Source organism: Wolffia australiana, chromosome 7 (genome assembly GCF_029677425.1).
Source record: "Wolffia australiana isolate 7733 chromosome 7, ASM2967742v1".
NCBI lineage: Eukaryota > Viridiplantae > Streptophyta > Magnoliopsida > Alismatales > Araceae > Wolffia > Wolffia australiana.
The window spans coordinates 14345947-14372021 of NC_135841.1; the positions used below are offsets into that span (position 1 = coordinate 14345947).

The 26075-nt window shown below is 38.4% G+C and overlaps 1 long non-coding RNA gene and 2 pseudogenes across 1 annotated transcript; all 3 read left to right on the top strand.

Moving 5' to 3' along the window:
- The first annotated feature begins 11884 nt into the window (after window positions 1-11884).
- LOC144705950 (dirigent protein 21 pseudogene) lies at window positions 11885-12602 on the top strand (annotated as a pseudogene).
- Window positions 12603-19050: 6448 nt separating this feature from the next.
- On the top strand, window positions 19051-19967 carry LOC144705225 (dirigent protein 22 pseudogene; annotated as a pseudogene).
- Window positions 19968-20202: 235 nt separating this feature from the next.
- LOC144705227 (uncharacterized) lies at window positions 20203-25939 on the top strand. Its single transcript, XR_013582001.1, has 4 exons — window positions 20203-20320; window positions 21719-24349; window positions 24427-24503; window positions 25771-25939. It is a non-coding gene; the product is annotated as an uncharacterized LOC144705227 (long non-coding RNA).
- Window positions 25940-26075: the final 136 nt, after the last annotated feature.

The window sequence follows — 26075 nt, forward strand, 5'->3', positions numbered from 1 at the left end:
TTCTGACCCTCGTCGGAGTGACGACGTCGACCACAGCGTTGAATGGAACAATTCCGTTGATGCTTGCACATAATGGAGGGGCTTGACCCGTTACTGGAAATTCAGTCGTGACGTAGTTTTGTCAAAATAATCTCTTGCCTAACTAACCTGAGCGAGGTGGAGCGCAACTGAATGTATACTAAAAGATGTAATATAACTGATGAGCAAGGGGAACGATGTACCTCGTCGATGGTGTCATTCGTTGTTAGTGTCTTTGTGTGTGCTAGGGACAATACGGGCAAGTACGGGAGAGGAGTGGTGCCAGAAATGAGCACGGGGTAGCTCAACAAACGATTGCGGTGTAACGTTGGAGCGGGAGGCAGAGCGAGGTGTGCGGTGGCGAGTCAGCTCAAGCGGATGATCAAGTCCGGCGAGCATGATCCAACGAGATTCGGCGCTATGGAGTTTGACGGTAGACACGAGTGATAACATGTAGCATGACGACCTCGGGGAAGTGGCAACTGCGAGGTCGAGAAGGCACACCATTGATCAGACGATGGGCGTGTAGTGTGACGAGTCCAGTCAAGGCGCAGGTGCCAGTGGTAACGATATAGGTGCCAACGATGGGCAAGCGACGACTAGTCGTCCACGCCCAAAGCGGCGAACATGAACAATGTTCGCGTTACCTGGAGGACAGTTAGGGTCCACGTGGGGTTTCTTTGTTGTGGGAGGTGTCGACATTTCGCAGCCGTGCGCAGTTAGCTATGGTGAAACCTAGCGGCAACAACCTGGGGTGACCCATCGTGGCAACGGCTACATCACGTTGACCCATCACGGAGGTGCACCGGATCCCGTTCGAGGAATGACGGCCAAGCATATGCGCCCGATGCGTTGAATAGGAACAGTGGTCACGTTACCTGGTAGGCGTCTCGATTCCACATGGGACCAGTAAGCTTTGACTTTTTGGGGTCGTGCGCAGTCAGGGATACACATGGATGCACAGTGATAGCAATCCGGTGGACAGCGAGACCACCTAGGAGGGGAGACAGGCGATCGTTGGCTTAGTCTGGGGTTTGCTACGCGTTGACATGAGGCCATAGGCACGGTAGGACACCGCGCATGAGGGGCAGACATTGATCGCGTCTAGCACCAGTCGCGTGGCTCGGTGTCGTTTGAGGGAGGTGCATCTACAGAACAGCTAGGGAAGACGCTCGCGGTCTGCCGTGCTTGAGCAGAAATGGACTGCATATGTAGGTTCCCCTCCCTTCTCCCTCTTCTTCCTCCTCTCTTCCTTCCTCTTCCTCTTCACCCTTCTTCTTGAGAGAGATCCAAATTGAACGTACCTTCTAAATGAAGCACAACCAGATCTCTAACCATTCTGGCGCCCATCATGGCTTTATGTAGGGCCATGATGGGCCTTTACAAAGGATCCATTATGGGACCCTTATGATTTAGGGCCCCATTTTGAAATAAAATAAAAATAGAATTTTGAGAAAACACTTGACACATGAAACAAATATAAAATGACTTGAAAACGACACGAGCACCAACATGATAAAATCGAGGAAAGCGATACAACATCAACTCCAGAAAAATACGGATACACTTTCACCGAGGTATTTGCACCCAGGCGCCTTTACTTGTGCCTTGGTGTGCCAATTGGGCTGGATGCGAACCGGCGGGGCTGTCGATGAAGATGATGGTGGTTCCGAAGATGTCTCTGGTGGAGCGAGCTGGCACACTCCATCAAATTCTGAAGGGGGTAGAAGAATTAAGGATTCTTTAAATTGACTTCTTTTATCTAATAAAAAGGATCACATGAGTCAAGTAGAGGGGTTAATAAGTAAATTTCGTGTTAATTTGTTTTTGGGGGAACTGGGTCCAAACTAGCTCACAATTATCTCACAAACACAATCTATTCTTGCCTAGCAATAAACTCTTCTTTTTTGTTATTTTTTTTGTTCTTAATGTGCAATTGGAGCTCTTAGCTCAATTCAATTATCACTCTTATTAATCATAGTACGGGCTTGTACATGCCACTCAAGCAAGGGGATTTAGAATTTCAGACTAAGACAAGGAAGAACAATCAAGAATTTCACTAAAAAAAATCTCAAATACACTAGAATTCAAATACAATGAAGTAGAGAAACCAAATATAGTTGATCTAGTCAGGTTCTCCTTGCTGTCTTGCAGCTATCAAAGAGCTCCCTCTAGAATGACCTCCGCAGATCAAATTTTGATTCTTATACTTAAGTTAAATGGTAAAACTTACCATTTTACCCCCCAAAATTAATTAATTTTTATCCATCAGTGTAGCCTTGATCTGATTGATCTAACCATATAGATAGAAAGAGGAGGTCAAGATGAGCAAGCCCATAAAATTTGAGTTTAATCTTACTTCAGGAAAGGATAATTAATAAGCAAATATTGACCAATCCTAACGGTTGGATCAATATTTTATTGATTTAAATAAATTTTGTTTTACTCAAATGTCATGTTGATTTCTCATTGGACGGTGCCATTTGTACAGAAGTTTTCTGGCTTCTCTATCAGCGTGCCATGTACCCCCTTTCAGGAAATAAGATAATAAGAAATATATTTAAATTTGCACCTACCTGTGTTTTTTTACCAACGACACCCACTCAATTGTTGCCATGTCACCTCCCTTGCGAGCATATTTATATGCATATCATGGGTGGTGCACTTACCACCCTCAAGATTTGATGCTGCCAACCGCATTATATTTCTCAAATTCTCTTATGATGGACTAGATCTTGCCACGTGGCGCCACAATCTCACTTTCGTGAAAATTTGTGCAAAAGTCCCTACTTTTAGTTGCATATGCAAATCGATGCCAGCCCAAAATAGTTGTCAGTATGTCCCTCTGCTCCCTCTCCTCATATTTTCATGAAAATTGTAAAAATACCCATAGAAAAAGCCATACTAATTCAATAATAATTTTAAATTATTGTTTATTGGATATTTACGACTACATCACTTATCAAGAGCTATTTTATGGGTATATTTGCATCCAAATTATAAAAAAGTACCTCCGATTTTAGAAATTGCTTGAAACTCCTATTTTCCTTTTATTTATACCTTTTTTTATTTAAAGAGTCATTTATTTGTCAAACTGATAAGCCTAAGAATGATGTGTAAATACGTCGTTGATTGGGCTTTTACACTTATGCAATAAAATTTATAAATACCCTTAATCACTAAATACAGTGTATAGAGCAAGCAAGGGGTCGAACCACTGGGGGGCAACAAGCAAGAATTTTTATAAAATTTTTAATAAATTAATTCAAGAATGAATTAATTTTGAAATTGACAAACCTTAATTATAGTTAATTATGTTTTTAATTAATAAAAATTAAGTTAAAACTTAAATTTGATTTGAAATATTTTTGGTAAAAACCCTCAAGATAGGATAGTTTTAATTATAAGATCAGATTAAGTCGAATTACTAATTTCCCAATTATTATAAAATTTTAAGACAATTTTATGAATTAAAATTGGGAATTAATAATCAAGAAGGGGTTTTTGACATTGGACTTCAAGATGGACGAATTTTTGGATGCAATTTTACATTAAGGTTTTTTATATATTGAGTTAAATTTCCAAAAAATTAATTTTGAAATATAGAGAGATAAAATAGATGAATTAACGTAGAGAGATAAAGTGAAGAATTTGGGGAAAAAAGTGAAATCCGACCCTAATTTAAATTCTAAAAATGCAGGCCTGTTCCAAATCTATTTAAAACTAAGTATTAAAAATCAGACCTCAAATCAGACTCAAATTGAAATGCTAATTTCATTATAAAAAAATGAGAAACTTACAACATTGAATGCAGAATCAAGATCTGTCAACTTCCAAAGCAACTCATGTGTCCTTCGTGGCCAAATCCTTGGTGAGAGCTTCAAAAAGTGAATTTCACCTTCTTCCAGACCTCTATTTTAAGATCCAACCATCTGGATTGGAAAGGGGTAAGAGACGAACATGCCCTCAAAATTTCAGCTCAATCGGATGGGAAGATCCCAAGATATCATCGTATTACTGAGGATTAATCGTAGCCGTTGGATTAATTCTATCTCTCCTCCAAGAAGGTAGAAAATGGCATTTCTGATTGGTTGGCGCATTTTTTTTCTCGTTTCCCCCCTTCTCGGATTGCGTTGTGACATGGCGTTGTGCGCGTCCGCAGCACGAAATCATTGGAGAATGATTGCTGTGTTCCAACGGCTAGAAAAATGCGACGTCACCCTATATTTAAAAAAGAATAAATGACAAAAGATACCTTTTTTCTTTTCGTTAGAATTAATAGTACGCAGTCGATTTCCGCATGCATTTAATGCACGCTGCGAATCGACAACGGGCGTATAATAAAAAAACCTTAATGTAAAATTGCATCCAAAAATTCGTCCATTTAATGCATGCATTTAATGCACGCGGTTTACCGACTACGGTGTGAGGTAGATCATCATTTAATAAATGCATGCAGAGATCAATTCGCTGCGTGCATTTATTGCACGAAAATCTAACTAAAAAAACGAATCTTACCTTTACTTAGCCGTCAGTGCCACGTTGTCTTTTGAGCAAATCATTCGCTCATTATGGCATCACGCATTGTGATGCCATAATGAACAAATAATGCTCTCTCTCCTCTTATAATTATTATTAAAAAAAATCATCCAATTATGTGCCCCAATTTTGGGCGAATGACATGGATGCCACATGGTATATATGCAAATAAATTGTAAAAATGCCTTCTTAAAATGTAAAATAAATAGAATATGTTTTATTTAAATTTGTAAAATCATTTCTTGGCTCAATATTGGTCAGAAAATTACAAAAAAATGTGGAAAAATTACAGAAAAATTAGGAAAACACTTACCAACCTTAGCCAAGTATTTTAAGCACTGTAAAAAATATTTCTTCGATGCAATGGGGTTAAATACCATATAAAAAATACTAAAAAATTAGAAACAATAATAAAATCAAAATGTATATCATTTATCTCTATTTATATATGATAATATGCAAATATGATCATTAAAACACATAAATATAATGTTATATTCACCAATTAAACATGTTAATTTGCAAGTCATCACAAAAAATTCTTAAAAAGTTCAATAAAATGCTAGAAAAATTTAGAAAATTCATAAATTCATCCCCAAATTAATGAACGTTAAATAAATTGTTACTATCACTAATCACTGAAACACGTGCATACTTCTAACGGGTGGGTATGTGAACAACTAGAAGACACTGGTGGAGATTCCACAGTAAACCCACCCAAGAGTGCGACATGAATGATCCACATACGTATTTGTGGAGGATCAATGTCGTTGAAGTAGCAACCGCTGCCACCTTCCTCCCTCACTCTTCCCACTTTCTTTCTCTCCCACCATGGATTTATAAGATCCGATACTCTCCTTGTTTTCGATGATGAATTTGCTTTGAAGAATAGATCCCTTTGAGGGATTTTGCTCATAGGTTTCTCTTCAACCACCAGCACTGGAAGTTACTGCCACTGTTGTGGGCAAGCCCTCCTGCTGCCTTCAATCACACTCAATCTCCCTTCAGTCAACCAGTCCCCTTTCCCCTCTTTATCTCTGTCTCCCCTCTCTCTCTCTCTCAGTAAAACTCTCTCTCTCTCTCTCTCTCTCTCTCTCTCTCCCCTAGGCAACTCCTCGATTTATCACACTCTCTTCTTTCTCTATCACACACTCCCTTCCCTCTCTCCATTGTTCTTTCTCTCTATCGTACCCTCCCTCTCAATTGTTCTCTCTTTCCTGTTTTCTCTTGTGATTAACTCTCTTTCCAGTTCTCCCCCCACTCTCTCTTTCTCTCTCTTTCCCCATTACTCTCAATCATCTCTCTCCAGTTATCTCGCAATCACTCTCTCTCTTTCCTGTTCTCCCTCTCATTGATCTCTCTTTCCAGTTCACTCTCTCAAATCGCTTTCTCTATCTTTGCTGCATTCTCTCTCGCCACCTCTCCCTCTCATTCTCCTTCTCCGTTGTTTCTTTCTCTTTAGTGCACTCTCTCTCTCTCTCTCTATTACTGCACTCTCCCTCCACCACACTCTTCCCCCTCATGTGCTCTCTCTCTCTCTCTCGCCCTTTTAAACCTCTCTCTCCATTTCTAGTCTCTCCCTCATCACACACATCCCCCTTTACTGAACTAGTTAATAATGAACTCAAGGACAAGTCAAAAGTCAACTTAAGGATAAGTCAACGGTCATCCAAATAGCAATATTCGATGCTCACAACCCATTGACCTTAGACTGTCAACTCGCATTTGTGTGCCATCCACGATCAAACTCTCTTACAATAAGCATGTCAAGGGCATAAAAAGTTCTCCAGGAGGTAATATGAGTTTACATTGTTATATAGATCAACCATGAATTGATTGCCTCTTATGCTGCATTGAAATGTCTTTAAATCACTAACCATATATTGATGGCCCTCCTTTGCTGCATAGAAAAGTCATCTAGAATATAAGAAATAATTTAATGGCATTCTGTTGAAACCTTAAAATGTATGTTTTAATGTGAAACCCTAATCAGTAATCTGAGGAAGAACTAATATATTTTTAAATTATTAATGAACTCTCCTTTTGTTATTCCACTATATTGGCCAAGGATTTCATCAAATAGTGTTCCTTGAGCTTTCTCCCTGTATATTTAGGTCAAACTATTCCTTCTTAACTGCTCAATCATCTTCCTAAAATTTTAGCTTCATTTGAGCTTGAGTTTTTTGGAGTTCCATGAATAGTAACTAGTAGGTCGTATTTTAAGTACAATCGTCAATCCATAATACTTGGTGTCTCAGGTTTAAGGACCACTTACACATCCTTGATGTAATCTACTTGATTGACATCAGGGATCCATGTTGATCAATCTAATAAAGTTATTTTTCAAAAGAGCACCCATTATATATCTTTAATGGCTGATGGCTATAGGATCAATCATGTCCATTATATGAGTGGGACTACATTGTGATATTCTTTAAGGATATTTGATGTACTTAATATGTATCTTTCAAATGTGAATATCTAGATCATACATTCATAATTCAATAAGTCAGTTCATACAATCATGAAATTTACCATAAGCATCACATGTGAATTATAATGAATACGTTGTATTAAGAAACACACAATGCAATATAGAATGTGTGATTGACTTTCCAGCCACATATATTCTGATCAACTACATTTGGGATGCATTTGTTTAGGGTTTAAACTCCACATCACATGATGTCACTGAAAAACAACTCACAAACTTTGTCAAAAGCCTCTCTAAGATTTCTTATAATGTTTAATGCACCAATATAAGGGTATTTGATGTATGGACTCCATCTAATGGGTGAATATTTGGCCTTCAGATTCAAATAAATTCCTACTTCCCATTACGGCCCACGGCTCTCTGTTTATCTATCTCATTTCCCCCCTCTCTCTTCCACCTATATCTACTAGTGTATTCTTCAGGGGCAATATAATTAAGCTCATTTTTTTCCCCTATCTTTAATAATCAACACAGTTAATAGAGTATTTTAGATGCCTTTTATATTTGTGGGATTTTATATATTTTATAATAATTTGATTTCATTAAAAGGCATCCCATTTGTGAAAACTGATTTTAATACAAAAATCTTTATTTTAGTTTTGATAGATTCTACTAATGCTATACTTTGCAGGAATTTTAGGTGGTCGGCTATCTGATAGTAATTTCTGTTGGTAGTCATGGTGACTAAGGTGGTAATGTTGGGCAATAATACCATGGATGAGAGACTTGGGAAATGGCGTGTGGTAGCCAAAAAATGCTTTAGCACTTTCTAAATAAGTTTTTAACATGGTTGGTAGATTTGGAAGTTTCCTAAAGAAAATTGTACCAAAATTTAAATCCAACATTCTAAAGAAAATCTCATTGTCACTTGCCCCAGGGTGGAGTGGTTCTTTTTTCCAAAAATATTGATCAAACATGAATTTTCTCTCTACCTGACTTTCCAAGCCCTTGGATTTAATTCTAAAGGTTTCGAGGTCTAGGGCATCTTGATAACCAGTTTTTATCCATATCGTTCCTCTGCCAATTTTTTTAGATATACTTTCTAAAATCAAATTTGGATAGCATTTCACACCAATGTCCATCCACCACCATAGAGGGTCTTTCTCGGTTTTTATATCAGGCACCACTATATAGCTCTCAAGCTTTAAAAAAAAAAATGTTGATTTAGTTTTTAAAATTATGATGATTACAGATACAAATATCTCAAATTTCTAGTAGACTCATTTAACCACATACATTCAAGTAATCAATGCTAAAAAACACACATAAGTTGGTACAAAGGTACTTGCATAATATTTGAGATCTGAATTATATAATTATCTAAGTACCTTTTGTGCGCCTAAAATAAAAAATAAAACCTAATACATAATACTTGTATTCATCCAATAAACATGTAGCAAGAAGCAAGAAAAAAACTACTGAAACTAAGAAAAATCTCTCACTTCCCCCGATTAAAATAAATAAGATTATTCATACAATGCATGAATATTTTAGTGGGAATACACTTTCATAGCTACATCTGCATATATTTTTTGTGCTTTTCAAATACTTTGTGTTATACTAGTTTCAGTTTATAAGTCTGTAGATATGTTCTACTTTTTCATTTTCTAGAGAGACAATATTTAGTCCCACTGTGACAATAGTCGGGCTTCATTTTATGTAGTGCACATGAAGTAATTTATAGTGATTCAAGATATACTTTTGTACATATCTTCATCCAAAATAAATTATATATTTGCAATTTATACATTATGTGAAAGTTATTAGCGCTCATAGAATCATTAAAAAACTTAAGTAAACTCAAAGGGTTTAATAGTAGATTCTATAGGCTCATAACCTATATTATTATAATCCATTAACCTGAGATTTAAAGGCATTATGAGTAAATTTAATATCATTCTGCATAATTTATATCTGTTTTAATATTTTGATAATCAACTTGTGACATACCTATCTTCACTTGGATTATTTTAATGGGAAATGTGGGAAGATATGTTTTATCTTATAATACAATTAGCTTCAAGGATGTGAAATATATATATAGAGTGGAGGAGAGAGAGAAAGAGAGGGAGAGAGAGAAAGAGAGAGATAAATAGAGAGAGAAGCGGGAGAAGTCACACTCCCTGCCTTCCAAAGGTGCCTAGAGGACGGGCCAGACGCTGCAGAGCGACGACCCGGGAGCGGATTCCCCACAGGGGGACAGGAGACGGCCATCTCGAGGTTCTGAAAGAACGACCTACAGGTAACACCGGCGAGACTCAGGAAGGCAACCCGATTGGGAGTCAGAGGATCCATAGTACCTGCAGCCTCCCGGATTTAATATTCATAATTTTTGAAAGCGCGGGTAAGGGATCTTTTTTCTGCAACAGAAAAAACACAGAGCAGATTTGACTCGGCACAACCTAACGATACATCCAATACCAATGAAGAAAGAGAGAGAGAAATAAAGAAAGAGAGAGAGAAAGAGAGAGAGAAAGAGAGAGAGAAAGAGAGAGAGACAAAGAGAGAAAGAGAGAGAGAGAAAGAGAGAGAGAGAGAGAAAGAGAGAGAGACAAAGAGAAAAAGAGAGAGAGAGAGAGAGAGAGAGAGAGAGAGAGAGAGAGAGATCCTTAAAGTATACACAATACCTATATTTGATATTATCATCCTCTATTATTTCTAATCATTTAACTTCTGATTAAAAAATTTAGGCATCCATTACTTATTCATGTTCCTGTTTCAATGTCACTAATTAAAGATGGTTTTTTCTATGCACAATTTTATCCTTCATTTTATTTTTCACTATCTCTGTCTAATGCCTTATTGATATATTTTTGAGTCATCTATTTAATCACTCTTGCTTTATTTTTTATGTTTCAATAACTCTCCATACTTTCTCTGATAACACTCTCCCAGGAATGATTTTGTAAAATTTATCTCTTCAAAAAACAAAAACCATCTGCTATCTATATAGGTGTCCTACCCTTGATTAATTTTTCAGGATTCTTATTTTTTATAATTATGAATATGAATGGTGAGTATTCATATGTATATTTTCACCCCAATCTTTATGCCGAGCTAATTTCCTTTATTAACTCAACGTTTACTGTATTTTAATATCCTTCTGTTTTAATCTTCCAAAAAGTATATAAAAATTAAAATGAGACATATTTTTCTTGTGGCATAATTTGTGAACCTTGAGAGAGAACCTAAATGTCCAACCCTTGAGAGAGAACCTTGATAAAAAGAGTGGTAAGGCTGACATTGTATGTTGAGGCAACTAATGTTCTTCATTTTATAGTATCATGACAAGACAATATTAGCTCTGCCCAACAATTTCTGTAGTCATTTATAAACCATAAGCTTACTTACAAGCAAAGAAGTTGTCTATAACTATGAAGATTGATCCACATTTAGAGGCATGATTTTGTCTTTAAACATATCATATGCATATAATAAAAGTCTTAAAAAAGGTGGATGGTCTTAGAAAAATCTTGGGGCAATTCTACGATGACAAAGATTATTCATGAAGGACAAATCCTAACTAATGATAATCATATATTAGAAAGGTGATAAATTTGTTTATATTCAAGGTAAGGATAGACACTTGAACCCATAAAATAGGTGGATGGTCTTAGCTCCGACATATGTGGATGAGATAAGAGGATGCAAATAATATGATAGTGGTTGAATGTAGAACAATGTGATGGAAAGGATAAAGACTAGATAGGGATCACGTAAGGGAGTGAAAGAGTAGTGAACAAGAGAATAATAAACCCTAATAGAGCTAACAATGGTGTCAAAAAAAGAGAAATGTAAGGCAAAGATATTTACCTTAGACCCTGACGTTCTGCCAAGATCACGGAGATTTACGAGTGCCGGTAAACTCCTCTTCTCCAATGCTTCTCCCAACACACCCAGGATACCAAGAACACACTCGATAAATCTCAAAACTCACCATCTTTCAATCAGCCCACACAAGTAGGAAGCACGTTCAAGATGAATTTCACAATGATCCATCTTTGAAGGCTCCGGCTGCATCCTTTTCACCGCTTCTAAGCATTCTCCAGGCCTCATTTGTTCAAAGCCATGGAGATGCCTGATAGAGGAGTTGAAAAACTCGGCGCCATGTCAGCATTTGACGCCACATCAAGCTCCAGCTGAGAAGCCACATAGGACACTTAAATAAGATTAGTTAATGAGAAAAGGAAATATATATACCCAGTATGGGATATTAGTTGATAGGATTCAACATAGGAAAATCTAGTGGCTAGGATTAAAGATAGACAGGGCTCATCTAGCGGTTAGGATTAAAGATAGATAGGGCACATCTAGCGGCTAGGATTAAACGTAGTATAGACGTTATATTTAGTTATAACGGCTAAGATCTGTTTAAGAAACTTGGAATAATTAACTATTAGTTTATTATTATAAATACTGAACCAATTGTAACAACACTTTTGCGGACAAGACAATCTCTGATCCACTTCTTGTCGTCTCTCTTCTTACTTCTCCTTCTCTTCTTCTCTACGTATTGTTTTTTGTTCTTGTTACTTGGAAAAGATCTACGATCTTCGAATGCCATCGTAGAGCAGGACGTCTACGTCCTCCATCGCACACGCGCTGACCGCCTCTTTCTCTACCTTGTTTTCTCCTCCAACACGCAATTATCTTTCATTCGTCGCGGGTTCTAGTCCTGCAAAAGTCTTGTAGATCGACAAATTACAGTTTCCGCGTTGGCTTCTCTTGTCATTCCCTCACCTAACTTCTCAAAAAAGGATTTTATTTTGTTGACTCCACCAAAATGTTGAATAGAACGGTACCCCAACCCTTCTCCTACAAATACGTGTAGGGAGATGATCGGTTGGCACTAGCGTCGTGTCTTTCTGAGTTTCCATCAATGGCGTCTTCCTTGCTCTTTGCCTCCAGTGTCTGCGTCTTCCTCTTCACGGCCGCTGTCAACGGCCAGGATAGCTTCGATCTGGGGAAGGAGAAGAAGACCCACCTGCACTTCTTCTTCCACGACCTCGTCAGCGGTCCAAACGCGACGGCCATCCCCATCATACGGGTGCCAACGATAAACTCCTTTCCCGGCAACTTTGGCATTGTGGTTTTGGTTGACAACGCGCTGACAGAAGGGCCCAACCGCTCGTCCAAGCTCATCGGCCGGGCTCAGGGCTTGTACGCCACGGCGTCGCAGCAGGATATCGCGTTGTTGATGACGATGAACTTCTATTTCACCGATGGAGTCTTCAGGGGAAGTTCACTCGCTATGCTGGCGAGAAACGCGGTGATGGAGGAGAGAAGGGAGTTATCCATCGTAGGCGGCACTGGCTACTTCAGATTTGCGCAGGGTTACGCCATTGCTAAGACGACCTCCTTGAATCTCGGTACGGCAGACGCCATCGTTGAGTATGACGTCTACGTCGTCCATCGCGGCGCAGCGTAGGAGACAGCGTAGATGAGTGCTCCTCTTTCATTTAATAGTTATATTTTTCTTGAGAGTTCTTCCGCCTCCCTGTGATGTACCTTTTGTCCGTGAAGAATAAAGTACCGAGTTTTCTCAAAACAATTGTTATTCGTCTTGGCCTGGATGATGCAGTCTCGTGTGAATCTATTATATGGTCAACTGTAATTTGTGGATTTTTTTTATCAATCGTCAACAGCGAAAGGAGGAATCCGCGTCAGTTATGGCGTCTTTGATTGCCTGAGTTGTCGACGATAAACGGGAAATGATCGGGGTTTCCAGGCAATTGTCAGCAGTCAAAAGGTCCACATCTCAATAATTTTCTAGCAGATTGGTTTTTATTTTTCTTAGTACATTAGAGTTTTAGTATCTCTTACTGATTATACCTTCACGGGTCATCGTGAATATGCAATATCACTATTCCCCATTTAACTACAACAGGCATTTAAAACATATTCTGTACTCGGTCAATACATTGAAGGCATATGAAATGTCGAATTACATTGGATTAAACAGCATTTAGGGTAATAGGATCTGAATTTTAAAATATACTGTACTATTTTCTTATGAATCATATTTAAATTAATTAAAACATAATGCTGCGATTTATCCACTACTATATCCCTATGAATAAATGAACCCCGATAACCCACATAATGATATAATAGGCTGAACTCTCCAATTGATACGGGGATACACAAACGTCTTATTATAAAGAATAAGACATTATGAAAATGACAGTCATATTTTAAATTTAAATAAAACTGGGAAAAAATATATTTTTTGATAACTACTTCGTATCCATTAACAACTCATTTGTTGCACGAGCAAAAGGTTATTATATATATATATATATATATATATATATATATATATATATATTTATTAGATCAAAGCCTTAAAAGGATTATTAAACATAAATAGTCTTTTATCAATACGACACAAATTTATCTTTTGAGGGCTCCTTATTCTGCACTTTATTTCTTTTAAAATTGGAACCACAAAAAATCTTCGCTAATTATGATTTTTTATGATCATAATATAGCAAAAACATCAGAATCACTAGGAAAATAAAGTGAAGATAAAATCATAATACCTTAATGGAACTGGGTTCAAATTTTGTTGCCAAAATAATAGAACATGTGACACTAACAGTGGCTTAAGTTCAAATTTCATAATAAATTTCATGGAATTAAGTTCAAATTTTGTTGTCAAAATAGTAGAATATGTGACACTAACAGTGGCTTAAAATATAAATCAAGTCACATCCAACCTTCTCAACATATTATTATTGATTAGCTCGAATGATATATTGTATATAAAGTAGAAATGATGAATTGGAGTCATAATTAATAAAATTATGTTGGTATTTGTTTCATGCTTTTTCATGAAGAGATGATTGTAAACAGGAAAAGCTGTGGCATCATCCAAAACTTGAATTAAGGTCTTTTGGCTTTCATTCTATATGAATGAAAGTAAGAGAGTTGGTTAAAGACACTAGTTTATAGATAAAACCATAATTAACGTTTTGAGAAAATGTTCATGCACAAGATCAAAGTGTTGTCCTGTTGCCAACATATTCAAGATTGACTACCTTCATAAAATTGAATACTTTAATCCTAATTTATCTGAAACACTCAATCAAACAGTACTCCATATGCCCTCATTTTTTCATTGAATTTTCAGGAGAAACTACCAATACTGTATTAATAAAATTACATAGTCATCGCACATATATGCTACAGTCAATACTATCCAAATGAATTAACATTTAACTTTATTGGAAACTACGAGATATGCATTGTTGGTTTTAAAGTAAATATAACTATCTCTTATTTATCACATACTTTTTCAGGAACTATTAAGCATCTATTTGAGTAAGGATGGAGATAAGCATTTACATATTTTCTATGAAATGTATATTAGAACGGTGTAGATGATCTAAGTTAGCTGATATAGTTTCAGAATTATGTTTTTGTTCATTTATTGACTAAAAAACACCTTAGAGTGGAATTATTTATTATTTAGATACGGAATATTTAGATTAAAATAGAAAGAAACATAATGTTGAGACAATAAGAAATGAATCTGAATGTTGATTGGGTAATAAATAATCATCCAGCTGAAATATATCAAATGACACCCAAAATGTATTTAAAACAGCTCTTGTGTATTTATTTATCTAAAAGAGAAAATTTTGAATTCTATATCCTTATGCAAAGATGATCTAAGCGCATTGTGATTGATTTTTTGTTCTAATATTTTTAAATCCAGAAAACTCTGACAATCAGAATGATAAGCCTAAATTTGGTGTATAAAGTATGTCGCTATTTTCGCTTTTAGACTTATGCAATACAATTTATAAGAACACTAAATCACCAAATACTATGTATAGAGCTAGCAAGGGGTCGAATCACAGGGAGACACTCTGCAAGATTTTTTATCCTATTTCAAATTAATTAATTCAAGAATGAATTAATTTTGCATTTAATAGGCCTTAATTGTGTTTAATTTTGTTTATGATTAATCAAAGTTATGCAAAGCTTAATTTTGATCTTAATATTTTTGGTCAAGACACTCTAGATATGATAATTTTGGATCCGACATCAATTTAATTTGGATTACTAATATTCAAATCAAGATAATTATGAAGATAATATTTATGCATTGAAATTTGGGAATTAATAACCAAGAAAGGGATTTTTAAAATTCGACTTGAAGATGGACAGACTTTAGGATTTAGGTTTTTTATATATTCAATTGAATTTTCAAAAAATCAATTTCTAATCTAGAGAGAGAAAGTAGACTAATTAACCTAGAGAGATAAAGTAGAGGAATTTGGGGGAAAATGAATTAAAGGTGAAATTCGACCCTAATCTAAAGATCTACGATGACAAATTGGATGATAATCAATGTAGAACTAATGACTCAGAGTGAGATCTAGAATAAAATCAAAATTCAATGCTAATCATCATTCAAATCAACATTAAGGGCATGTACATTTCGCCCATGCCAAGATGTTTTAGTATCGTTCAAGAAGAAGTTCAAAAAGAAAATTAGAATTTTACAACTTTCAATGATAAATCAAGATCTCTCGACTTCTAAAGCATCGCCTATGTCCTTCCTGGCCAAATCCTTAGGGAGAGCTTTCAAAAGACAAATTTCCCTTCTTCTTGACCTCCATTTAAAAATCCCCGTTTGGATCATAGAGGGTGAAAGGACAAACCTTCCCTCAAAATTTGAGCTCAATCGGACGGCTAGATCGCAAGACATCGCCATTTTACTAACGACTAATCATGGTCATTCGATATTTTATCTCTCCTCCAAGGAAATATGAAAAATTTCTTTTTTATTTGTTGTCTTGATTTTTTTACCCTCAAAACGCATTCTGACACGTTGTTCCACACTTCCGCAGGCCGTAATCATTTCCAAAAGGAGATGTCTTTTCAGCTGCTACAAACATGCCATATATGAGATGTATATATGTGTGTAAACAAGACGATCAGTAAAAAGCTTCCTATTGAGAGCAGGAAAGGAGAGATCAAAGTGCAGATTCTATTTGCTGGCATATATAACAAATTTGAAGGGATGCCTTTGTTACATACCTATAAGAGATGAAGTGAAAAATATTGACATAAGATGCTTCTATAAATTCCGTGGTACCTTAATTTTAATGTTTTGAAGTTATTTTATCCTCTCTAGTTTTAACTGAATATAATTCAAAGTTGTGCTTTGAATAAAATAGTTAAGATCGGAGAAATTTAAAAACATATTTTTTCAGTTTTGAAGGGAACATCTTGAACAAGTATTTAGGGAATCCATGAGCTGATAATTAAAATAAATACTAGAATGAACTAATCATTTATTTGAATTATCTTAAGGATACGTTGACATCTATAATATTATGGGTTGTGAAATTTTGACAAATAACTGTCATTTTAGCGAAGCAGAAAAAGGAAAATGTGAGATTTTAAGGATATAAATAGATACATATTTGATTTGATTTTATTTTAATAACTTGGTGTAAAAAAATGGGAGAGTCCAAATTTTTTTGATAGGTAAATATTAAGACCTCATGAAAATATAAGAGGATATAGGAACGAAATGGAGTAGATCTGAGGTTGAAATTGAAATTCATGCATATGGGTAGGACGTAGGACGACTACGGGTAGGCGAGGAAGGGCGGGACGACAGGACTAAGGGTAGGATGGGCGTGAGGGATAAAACAATCCACAGAAATTCACGGTCGGCTTCGGACTTTAAAACCGATGAAAAATCTGGTGGTGCAGCTCTGACCCTTATCAAGGGCGGGAGTACTGTCTTCCCCCACCGCGACGATGCCTAAGCACCGAAATCAATAAGTCGGATTCGCGTCGTGAGGAAACACTCGAGAGGGAGGTAGAAGAAGCAGAGAATCCAACCCAATTCAGATTCCGACGGCGGTGAAACTTCCCGAGAAAACACTGGACGGAGAACACTTCGACACCAAAGAGTTTAGGCGTACCTCGGCACCATAGTGCGTGAAGAGGTTGCGGGGAATTCTGATCGTGACGAAGCTGGGCGAATCCGGGCGTTGAAGTGCCCACTGGACGAGGATGTGGCTGGACGTTCCGGGCGTTGAACGGCCCTGGCTGAGTGCGGTTGTCGTGGGCGAAGTGTCAAGCGTGGGCAAACACCCGCGCGGATGGCGCTTGGATGGCTCGAAGCGGATGGCGGACGGAGGCGACGGATGGTGCGGCGCGGCGAGGGCGCGGACGGCGCGGGTGGCGCGAGGGCTAGCGGGCGCGCGCGGTGGCTCACGAGGGCGGGCGGGCGGTGCTCGGGGTGCCAGGCAGCGCCACGGGCACGCGGGCGTGTGCGGGCGGCGCGCGGGTGAGCGCGGGCATGCGCGGGCGGCGTGCAGACGTGCGCGGGCGGCGCGCGGGCGGCCTGAGTGTCTCCTTGGCGGGGCTACCCTTGCAGCCTTGGGCGAGAGAGGGAGAGGGTGAGAGAAAGAGAGAGAAGAGGGGAGGCTGACGTCGCAAGGCCACGTAGGTGACGGCAGCGGCGGCGGCGACAGCGGCTGGGGTTTGAAGGTGGAAGAGAGGGGAGGCTGGGCAATCCTCCAAGAAGAGTTAAACAAAAACTCGATTCTTGAATTATTACTGCCTAAGAGTTTCTAGAAAACAATGGCCTTTATATAGGCCTTGGAGGAAAGAGAAAATGACAAGAAAATAAAGACGTGCGCCGTGTCACGCCAAAGGGCAGTTGTGGATCTGCCTTTGGCGTCGTGTCATGACGCGCGTGGGGACGTGCACGGGTGGAGACGTGGTGGTCGACGGTTGCGGCGTGTTGACTCCTGTGTTGACTCCCGTTGACCGTGGTGGGTTGACTTCCATTGACCGCGATGACGTGTTTGACGCTGAAGTGTTGGCGTCCTCGCCATCAATATAGGAACGAAATGGAGTAGATCTGAGGTTGAAATTGAAATTCATGCATATGGAGACATATTGATTGAGTCGAGATATTGCATTGTATATTATATGAAAAAATGGGATTGAGACGTATACCTACATATCTTCAATGAGTTTTCGTTGAAAATTTCATGTTAACCTCATTGAAAATAAAACTACTTAACTTCTAGTGATTCAATAAGTTATAACACTGAAGAATACTTCCTAGTACCGTCCATGCATAAAATTATAGGAATTAAATAAGGGTAATATGAATCAGCAATAACACTTTATGGGATCTTGAAGTCAAAACATTTTGATATTAGGCTTAAAAGGATCCTTTCTGTTTTGGGCTTCGAAGGGAAGTTAGAGAAGTGCAGTTCACATACAGGATCCGTTCAGTAACCCGTCTATTTTCACCAAATTCAAGTTACGGGCCTCTCAACTTATTAGGAAACAGGAAGAAAGGACATGGAGAGAAACTGGGAAATGATTGAAGGGAATGTTCACAATCATTAGCATGTGAAACTATTGTATTCCTCTCTTTCTTTCTCTCATCTTAGATGTCCCCTAGTAGTGGCTAGCCAATAGGACAACACTACTCTGGATCCGGGTTGCTCAACCTGTTTGACGCAAGTGTTTTGAAGTGTTCATCCTCTTTTTAAATGCCTGAGCCTTGTGAAATATTATATCGAATTTGAGAAAGAGGCATTCAGGCTCAAGACACAATTATCAACATCCCGGGAACTTATATCCATATTTTCTGCATCATCCGCATTACTTTCCTCCATTTTCCGCTATTTTTTCCCAATTTCTCTCTCTATCTTCGCTTTCAACAAATTTCTCCCTCTCTCTAATTCAGAATATCAAATTTCTCTCTCTAATTCTATTTCTTCCTCTCTCTAATTTCGTTGACGCCTAGGATCTCCACTGCTGACGCGCCGACGACCGCTTACCGTGTTTTCTTCACCGTACGCGCCAATATCGCTCCTTCGTCGTGGGTTCATTTTAATCGTACATCAGTTTTTGTAGCCCAGCAAATTAGACTTTGTTTCCGCCATGTTTTCTCGAATGATTCCCCCACCTAACCTTTCCAAAAAAAAATAGTTCTTTTGTTGATTCCACCTACTCCGTCGAAGAAAAGCTCATAGACCATGTCTTCATTCCAGAAACGAGTCTGGCTCCTACAAATACGTGTCCGGAGAGGTCCGGTTGCCATTGGCGTCGTGTCTTTCTGAGTTTCCATCAATGGCGTCTTCCTTGCTCTACACCTCCTGTGTCTGTTTCTTCTTCTTCGCGGCCGCTGTCAACGGCCAGGATAGCTTCGATCTGGGGGAGGAGAAGAAGACCCACCTGAACTTCTTCTTCCACGACCTCGTCAGCGGCCCAAACGCCACGGCCATCCCCATCGTGCGGTCGCCGACGATGAACTCCACCGCCGGCAACTTCGGCCTTGTGGCCTTGTTCGATAACGCGCTGACAGAAGGGCCCAACCGCTCGTCCAAGCTCGTCGGCCGGGCTCAGGGCTTGTACGCCACCGCGTCGCAGCAGGATCTCGCTCTGTTGATGACGATGAACTTCTATTTCACCGATGGAGTCTTCAGGGGAAGTTCACTCGCTGTGCTGGCGAGAAACGCGGTGGCGGAGGAGACTAGGGAGTTATCCGTCGTCGGCGGCACCGGCTACTTCAGATTTGCGCAGGGGTACGCCGTTGCGAGGACGAGCTCTTGGAACACCACTACGGGAGATGCCGTCGTCGAGTACGACGTTTACGTCGTCCACCGAGGCCCAGCTGAGGGAACCGCGCCGGGCCCAGGCGCTGCTGCTGCTTCTCCGGCGATGTCTGCCGCCTCCCATAGCGCTGTTTTCCGCCCGGCGGTGCTCCTCCTGGGGGCGTACTTATCTATGGTGCTCCTTGGGCTTTGAGTTTTCATTATTATGATATGTTTCATTATCATGCTATGTTTCATATTAATATTCATGTTTCGTTTCTCTTGACTGTTGAGTGTAATTTTATCTCATCGTGATTCACTTTTTACATGATGAAGAATGGAGTATCTTTTCCCTTGTCCCTACCTCGTGTCACGCCGGTATAGTTCCGAATCGTCCAGGACGTGGACAAGGACGGGACGGGACGAAATTCGTCTCGTCCTACGTCCCCTCCAATAATCTCCGGACAGTTTTTCGTCCCGTCCAGGCGTAAAATCGTCCCGTCCTTTGTCCCGGACCAAAAAAATATAATATAATAATATAAACAACTTCAATATTTCATAAGTGCTCCAACGCTTGATAGATTTGGGGCAATTTCTGCTTCTCTGAAGGAGGGACAAGACCATTCACTTCCGGCGCTGGGCGATCTTCCACCAGGACCACCACTTCTTCGACGTCCAGGTATGTTCTGAAAAGCCGTTTTGGGTGTGTTGCCGGTGTATCATCCTCAGTAAACAATGAGAAAACAAACAAAAAGATACTCAGTTCTTTGATCAATCGTTCTCATTGGGCCTTTCTTTCCATGTTCGTCCTTGCTTGTTTTCTCCTTCTGTTCATATTCTTTTCTGTCTTCTTTTTTCATCTGTGTTCTTCTTGTTTTCTTTTTTTTCTATTATTCTTATTTTCCTCTTGTTTTCTTCTGCCTTCTTCTCTTTCTTGTCATTTCTTCTTCTCTTTTTGTATTCCTTTATTCTTTTTGCGTTCTTATTTTCTTCATCTTTTCTTAACCCTTTATTTCTTATTTTCTATTCCTTATTTGTTTCTTTTTATCTTAGTCTTCGTTCTATTTTCTGTTCTCCCTATCTTCTTTCTCTTCTTTCCCTTTTTTAATTCTTTTCTTTACAAATCGATTATTTTGTCTTCTTCTTTAATTTTTGTTTTTCTTTCTCTTTTCGTCTTCCATTCTTCTTCTTTTCATTTAATATTTTTTTTGCTTCTTCACTTTTAATTGTATTCATTTATTTAGCTTCCATTCGTTTTTTGCTTTTTATTTTCTGTTTAATTTCTTCTTGGCTTGTTTTGAAGTTCTTCACCTTTTACTATGTCCTTTTAATTCAGTCTTTTATTCTGATTATTTTTTATTCCTTTCTTTCTCTTCGATGAACCTTTATATTTTTTTTTTCATTTCATCTTTGCTTGTTTTCTCCTTCAGTTCATATTCTTTTCTGTCTTGTCTTTTCATCTGTGTTCTTTTTCTTCTCTTTTTTTTTCTTCTCTTTTTTTTTCTTCTATTTTTTTTTCTATTCTTCTAATTTTCCTCTTGTTTTTTTCTACCCTCTTCTCTTTCTTGTCATTTCTTCTTCTCTTCATGTATTCCTCTATTCTTTTGGCGTTCTTATTTTCTTCATCTTTTCTTATTCTTTTATTTTAATTTTCTATTCTTTATTTGTTTCTTTTTATCTTAGTCTTCGTTCTGTTTTCTGTTCTCCCTTTCTTCTTTCTCTTCTTTCGCTTTTTTATTTTTTTTCTTTACAAATCGATTATATTGTCTTCTTGTTTCAATTTTTTTCTCTCTTTTCGTCTTCCATTCTTCTTCTTTTCTTATAATATTGTTTTGCTTCTTCACTTTTAATTGTATTCATTTATTTAGCTTTCATTTGTTTTTTCTTTTTATTTTCTGTTAATTGTTTTATTGGCTTGTCTTGAAGTTCTTCACTTTGTCTTCTTTGTCTTTCAAAGTTTCATAATATATTGAAAATATTTGCTTTGCCCATCTTTCTCCATGTGTTATCAAGATTGTACTTGTTTTACAATGATGATGTGGCAATTCAATTTATTAATTAATTGTAACTTATGCAGTCTTCCCCTTCAGCGGGTACAGCTGGGTCTTGGTCACGCTCTTTAGCAAGCTAAGTGTTGTTGGCTCCCTATTCTTGTGGCCTCTTTAGGGACTGACATTGTTTTATAATCAGGTACGTGCATTCTTCTTCGCGTTCTTTGATGGTCTGTATGTTCTATGGTGGTTCGTATGTTGGGTGAGTTTTGTTTGTTAAAAATTAGTTATTTGTTGAGATAACGATATAATGAAAAAATTATTCAAATAATTTTAAAGCAAAAAATGTTGCCTGAGCTAATTTTGGTGGATTTAATTTCTTTGGAGAATTTTTTTGTTTAATTTTGGTCCTATTAGTGTTGTTATTGATTGCGGTGATTGCCTTTTTTTGAAATTTTATGATTTTCCAGGATTTGTGAAAATGTTAGTGAACCAACCATGGTAATTGTATATATAAGTTTCTAAGAGTAATACAGCAGCATTATTTCCTGTGATTTAAATTTGTTTCTGAGATTCTAGTTGGATGGATTTTAATTGTAAATGTAAGTCACATGTATTTTACAAATGATTATGTCTTGTGAATTACCGTGGTAGAGTAATGGAGTCTATATCTGCTACCACCCCAAAATCGACGGCTAGGGCTACGCCGTCAATGTCCACGGAGTGCATCCCAGTAGAGGTTGGTGACAACATCGCAACTCATAGCGGAAGGTGCAATCGGTCTAAAGTTTTAGATCGATTTGTTGAAGTTTCCCCGGATGAGTACCAGTACACGCTGTGTCAAGTAGAAAACTCCACCCTCAAGGCCATCATCAAGAGGAATAAAGATAAAAGCACAAACGTATTTTGGAGACATCTGGAGAAGGCGCACCATAAATTTTATGATGAAATTAAGGGACTCAAGATGAAGCAGAGAACCATTCTCTACTACGAAATACTAGTTTCATCTGCGACAACAATCTTCCTTGGCATCTCATGAAGAAGTCCTTCCAAAGACTATGGTTCTACGGGACACAAGTGGTCGGGGACATCCCTGGTCCTGATGCGGTCAAGGCTATGACTGAAAGAGTGCACAGAGAAGTCCAAGGGAAGCTGGTGGAGATGTTCACCGACGTCTCCAGCGTCCCACTTATCGTGGATGCTTGGACATTCCAAAACAACCTTCCCCTTATAGGTGTCACTGCCCACTAGATCGATCCCGACTGGAAGCTCTTTGAGCTTCTTCTCGGTCAGCGACAGATCAAGGGACTCCATTGCGGCACAAACTTAGCGCGGATCGTCGTGGAAGTTGCATATGAATATGGCATCGAGTCGAAGCTACATGCATCCAACAATAGAACGATGATGGCCTCCATTGTAGATTAACTAGAGACTATAAACCCCTAATTTACTATGTACCGACATGTACCATGTGTTGCCCATGTACTAAACCTCGTAGTCCAGGCCGGACTCAAGGTCATTCACAATCCAGAACCTCTTGTAAGTAAAACGCTACGTGTCAGAGATCTTTGCCCAAATACACCGTTGGACACGGATGACCCAACCGATTCACAGGTCGACGAAGAAACTACGGCGATAGTTGCACCTTTGGGACAAGCAGTTTCATGCGTGAGAGCCATTGTCAATGCCATTGATGGATCCACACAGTGTATGGAGAGATATGTTGGTATGTGCAAAATGTTTGAGCTTCTAGATTCTAACAAGATAAAGGTGGACTACCCAACGCGATGGAACTCCATTTTCGCCATGTTAGAGCGTGCTCTTGCTAAGAAAGAGGTTTTGGGCCATATGGCTTTGAGGTTCCCATTGACATCCACTAGAGATTACAGCCTATGTTAGGAGGACTGGGTGTGGATTAATGAATACGTGTGCATCATCGGCCCATTGTGCCAGGGAACTGATTTTGTGTGTTCGACGACGAAATTGCCAATGATTGAAGTAATGTCATTGGTCGTAGAGCTGAAGAATCACCTTGAGCATGCTATGAATGATACAGGGGCATCATTAGATGTTGAGCGATGGAATGCCCTATGGTATCCGTGTGGTGCTATGCATAACAAGTTGATGCAGTATGCACTGGTACTTTGGGGCAATAATACTATCGCTACAGCGGCGACATTGGATCCATTCTCTTAATTAGAGGTTGTCCATCCGTCATGTCGCCAAAGTTTACTTTCCTATCTCAGTAGTCTCTTGGATTATGCATCTATGACAAAAGCAGGTGAATGTGACTCACAACAGGGAGAGTTGTCAGAAAGTCACCGTTCGCCTAGGTATGTTTCGTCCAAGTGGCAATATACGCATCCGTGTAATCTTTCATCGACCACCGTAAACGTCGAGGCAAGAGCTGGATAAGTATCTTAACATCCCATGCAACGAGGAGGAGGATAATCCTCTAAGTTAGTGGAAGGATGTTGGGACGCGGTACTTTCCAAATTTGACAAAAATTGCTTGCCAATTTCTGGCTGTGAGTCTGACCAGCACACTAGTGGAGCGGCTCTTTTCAATCGGCCGAGGCATCACAACATTTCGAAGATCACACTTGGATGCACAGAGCTTTGAGATGTTGATGATGCTTCACGCATGGTTCCATCGTGTAGAGCGGGACTCGTCTGACTCCGATGATGACTCTAACAACGATGACAGCTCGTGTGCTGGTGCGTTATGCTCTATCACTTTCCACCTTTTTGTATTCGTATTTCTTTTTACTGACTCTCTCTATTACATGTTACAGAGTAAGGGGGAACAACATGATCACAATGGAGGGGTTTCATTCTCTGATACACTCGACACGAAAAGGTGTAGAGTAATGTAAGTGATGCCTCTTCGTTACTCTCTCGATTTCATTTGCTGATTCATTCCATGTAACAGAGTCCCGTTTTATCTTTTCTTTTTAGATGATTGCAGACAGACATGATCTATTTTACCATAAATTTATCGTTTTAAAGTTCTACACATGAAACTGACCTGTAAGCACTCCATATTCATTTAACGCATAAATGGTATTTTTCTTCATATCCCCCATGCTTGACAGATCTCCAAATTCATGTAATGTATAAACGGTATCTTAATTTCATTCCATGAAATGGTATCTTTATTTTGTATCTTTCACTCTTGACACATATCGATCAAAGAGCATGACAAAAACAGACTTGATTGCACGGCTGATTTCTTAGATGATCGCATAAAAGATGCATATTATTACTAATATATTGTAATCATGAATATGATTTTAGAGCAGATCTATTTTTTTGTAGAAACTCACAGATAACAACTTTTCATGATTTAATGCTACTAATTAATAATCTGCTCTTGATTGTAAGGATTAATATTTACTTTCATTGAATATTTTATGTCTTTCTTGTCTTCACAAAGTTAGTCGTTCAAGTTCTTCACTTTGTTCGGATTTTGTTCTTCGAACTCTGATTGTCAGGCTAAAATTTCTATGTCTTGGTCTTCATTTAACTGGGATTTACGAATTGGAGTTCTCATTACTATGTCATCTGCTTTTGATTGTGAAGATTAATATTTACTTTCATCGACTATTTATGGCTTTGTGGTCTTCACAAAGTTCATAGTTTGTTTCATTCTATAGTTACTTTCAATTATTTGCAGGATAAAACTAAGTAGATTGATAATTAAGGCTCACCTGGATCACTCTATTTACTTTCAGAAAGTGGCCAATGTATTTTTTCAGATTTTGATGTAATTTATTATATTCAAATCTTATTTCTGGGTACTTAGGCCAAGTATGCAAATTACATTTGATTTGCTCCCCCATTTTCTGTTCAAAGTCTTCAAAATATATCACAAATTGCGCTTTGGTTCGTTGGTTTTTGGAAAATTTGGACTTATTTGCTCTCAATTCGAATTCTAATGCCTTTGTTCCTGATCTTAACAATTTTTAGAGTTCACTACATTTCTGAACTTCTCGTTCATTTACGTTTAAATAAGGCTGAGCTGGTTCCTTTAAATCTTTTTAGGAATTGATCATTAGTTTTTCAAATAATATTATGAATTTAATTTATTCCTATCTTTAATCTGCAATATATAATTATATTTCTGGTTAATATTGCAGGGCGGGGAAAGGCCGGCCTTTGGGCATGACGGAGGCGGCTACGGTGCTTACCGGCCTCCCAGTTCATCCTCTTTTGAGTAACAGGTTTTTTCCCGCTTATTCCGTTTATTTTTGCCCTCTGAAGATGATTAATATTTGCTTCCTCATCAGGATTTTCTGTTCCCTTTTCTGTCGTATTAGTCTTTTAATTTCCTCTTACTGAAAATACTTGTTTCACAGGGTGTTAAGCGCCTTTTGTTAGTCTTGTCATTTCGTGGAAGAAGTTCCTTACTCTTAAATGGAGCAAAGTAACAAACTCTATATTC